This window comes from Oncorhynchus gorbuscha, unplaced genomic scaffold, assembly GCF_021184085.1.
Source record: "Oncorhynchus gorbuscha isolate QuinsamMale2020 ecotype Even-year unplaced genomic scaffold, OgorEven_v1.0 Un_scaffold_19520, whole genome shotgun sequence".
NCBI lineage: Eukaryota > Metazoa > Chordata > Actinopteri > Salmoniformes > Salmonidae > Oncorhynchus > Oncorhynchus gorbuscha.
Genome location: NW_025760875.1, coordinates 1 through 3,239, shown reverse-complemented (window position 1 = coordinate 3,239; position 3,239 = coordinate 1). Strand labels below are relative to the sequence as shown.

Here is a 3,239-nt window from a genome sequence, read left to right as displayed (position 1 = left end):
GAGAAATTGACCGACAGACAGACAGACAGACAGACAGACAGACAGACAGACAGACAGAGGTGGGCCAGGACAGTGACTTAAGGACACATTAGCGACTTTTTCCAAAAAACACGTGAGTGAGTGACTGAGGGAGTGAGGAGGAAGGAACCGCCGGTCTCAATGTCCTTAAGTCACTGTCCTGGCCCACCTCTGTCTGTCTGTCTGTCTGTCTGTCTGTCTGTCTGTCTGTCTGTCTGTCTGTCTGTCGGTCAATTTCTCTTGAAACAAAGATAGCGGGCTCTGTAAGAAGCAAAGCCCCTCCAAAATACGTTGAACCGTAAGTGTTCCTCTCCACGTAGTCTTTAGTAAAAGGCGAAAGGCTTGTGCGTAATGACGAGAAACCAGAATCGTGTGGGAAGTCAGAGGCGGGGGCCCGAGACACACTCTGTGCACTCTAGGCCGGGTACCCGCGGGTGCTCCCGGAACCCACTCTTCCAAGTTTTCGAGGGCTGCTGTGGATAAAAAGAACACACAGAGACACACACAGAGGCACAGACAGAGAGAGAAAACACACACACACACACACCACACACACACACACACACACACAATCCTGGCCCAATTTTTTTATTTTTTTTTATTTTTTTTAACAAAATGGCGGGAAACGGGGACCACATTGAGCGCTTCGCCTTTCTTCAGTTTGAATGTTTCTTTTTCTTCTTCTGCTAGCTAGCTAGCTAGCTTTTCTTCTGCTACTAGCTAGCTAGTTTTTTCTTCTGCTAGCTAGCTGGCTGTTTACATAGCATTTTCCTTGACAACGGCAGAAAAGTGTTGCACCGTTCGGAGGTACTGCAATACCGGGTCGATGCGTGGAGCGGACGGAGCAAGCCCCATTTCCGACTCCCTGTTCGAAAAATCCATTTAATATGTAGTCCCCCGATGGGGACGTATCCAGATATTAAACTGATAAGAACAGATTTTTTTATTTACATTCATATACCACATAATAATAATCCAAATGAATTCAACTTAAACTATACAATTACAAGGCAAAACTACAAATAATCATCCAAAACTAATAAACTATAACCAAATCCAAAACCAAAACAAAATCTTCCGCAATTCCATTAACTTAAATCTACTATTATACAAAATCAGTCCAAAACTACTAACTTATATATATACGCAACTCCATTATCCTTCCATTAACCAATAACCAATAATCTACAACATTCCCATATACACCACCTTTTCCACAACACCATCTCACCCAGTGCTCCTTTCTATCCCGACTAACTGTGACCTCACCTCCACTCGTGAATCCCTACATCCCCACCATCTCCCACCATCCCCCTCCCCTGGACACAGGAACAGTACCCGGCCCATGCCCCACACTTAAGTCCATCACCTCCTCCGATCTCCGGACCGGAGGCCCATCCCCAAACATGAAATCAGACCTCCCTCCATCATCCAGGCACCAGCCATACCCGGGAGGTCCAGTTCATCCAGGGGCTTAAAAAGATGAGGCCGGCGGCGCCCACGAGGCCCCGCTACCTCCCCATCCCCCTTTCTGCCCCCCTCTTTCCACCCTTCCTCCTCCTGCTTTCCACCCGCTCCCCCTTTCTTTGCCTTTTGCACGGCAGTGCATGTACTAACGATGTTTTAAAAATATAATTCACCACGTGCTCTTCCTTTTCCTTTTCCCCCTCTACCAAACCCACCACCATCCCTCTCAACTCTTCCACCCTTGCCTTCACCACCTCACTTTCCCCCAGTCCTTCACGCCCTCTTGCCCTTCCACCTCTCCTTCCTGTGCCGTCTCCTCCTCCACCTCCATCACCACCGCCTTCTTCTTCTTCTTTTCCTTCATTTCTCCTTCTTCCTCCTTCCCTTCTTCTAAACCAACTCCCTCTCCTTCCTTCCCCGGCCTCCTCTCCTTCTGTTCGACCACCTCCTTCTGTCCCGACCACCTCTCCTTCTGTCCCGACCACCTCTCCTTCTGTCCCGACCACCTCTTCCTCCATCCCGTCCTCCTCTCCCTCTGTCCCAGCTCTCTCCTCTTTTTCTTCTCCCCCCTCCGACTCCTTCTGTTCCGTCCTTCTGCCCCCTTCTTCTGGCTCCGGCAGTCCCGCCACAGGTGCGTCGCCGAACCACACCCGTGACATCTCCTTGGCTGGCCTCGTGCTCCTCCGACCCACAGTACCTGCATCTCCTGGTGTTACACGAGGCCAGGGTATGGCCATAGGCCATACACCGCCTGCAGAACGGAGGCTGACGAGCATAGGTTCAACGTCCCCCTGTCAGCCCCCAGGGAGAACAACGCTGGAGGATGGAGGTAACCGTCCAACCCCTCTGGGTCCTCCCTGAGGAGTGCCTGAAAACACCTCTTCCCAGTCCAGAACCCCAGGGAGTCCCTGAGGAGCCTTGCCGAAGACACATTCTCCATAAAACCTTCCCAAGAATGCTCTAACCTCCTCGTCCTTGACATGGGGATTATACATGTTTACTGTCACAAGTCTAAAATTATTTTTGGCCAGACTTGTGACCTCGTAATTGCGTATGGGGCTCTCACCTCCCGCAACCCTCACCTTCATCACTGAAATACAGTGATGTGTTAGTGACATGCCATTTGACAACTTTTAAAATAAACAAAACCTAAATAATAAAATAAAACAGAACAGACTTTTGGCTGATGTTATTTTGTACATAAATGCTTTGGTAGCCTGAGTCTATTTTCATACAAATTGGACCCTCTTCAAAGAAGGATCGTGAGGCCCCGCTTTCACGGTCTGTATTCATACTGTAAATCAAGATCAAGCGAGCTTTTGCCCATAAATATATTTATTTACAAACAAAATGTAACATCAAAGGCTTTCTCCAGCGGGTTATCCTGAAGACACATAACTTCTTGGACTTCCAGCTTTAGCTCCACCATCAAGACAGTTCTGCTGAACTTCTCTCTCCCAATCGGCTCGGTGTCCTTTCTTCTCCATGCGAACCTTACGGTGTTCGCAATCCCAATCCCGGGAACCGTTCTTCTTGGAAAATCTCTCTCCATTTTCCTTTTCAGGCTTTCTTCAAAAAGGGAGAAACCTCTTGTAGAGACGATAACTCCAAAGACCACTTTGTCCGCCACAAAACAATAAACCTTACTCCCTCTTGCCTTCCTTCGACCTTCTGGCTCAGCGGGCTCTCAGACACCTGGGTGTCGAGCTTGAATCTAAGCCAAAAGGCCGAGAAGCGATAACCCACAAATGGAA

General features: G+C 48.8%; 2 non-coding genes across 2 annotated transcripts; both read right to left on the bottom strand.

The window, feature by feature from the left end:
* Positions 1-275: 275 nt before the first annotated feature.
* LOC124030997 lies at positions 276-389 on the bottom strand. Its single transcript, XR_006838064.1, has one exon. It is a non-coding gene; the product is annotated as a U5 spliceosomal RNA (small nuclear RNA).
* Positions 390-805: 416 nt separating this feature from the next.
* On the bottom strand, positions 806-993 carry LOC124030996. Its single transcript, XR_006838063.1, has one exon. It is a non-coding gene; the product is annotated as a U2 spliceosomal RNA (small nuclear RNA).
* Positions 994-3,239: the final 2,246 nt, after the last annotated feature.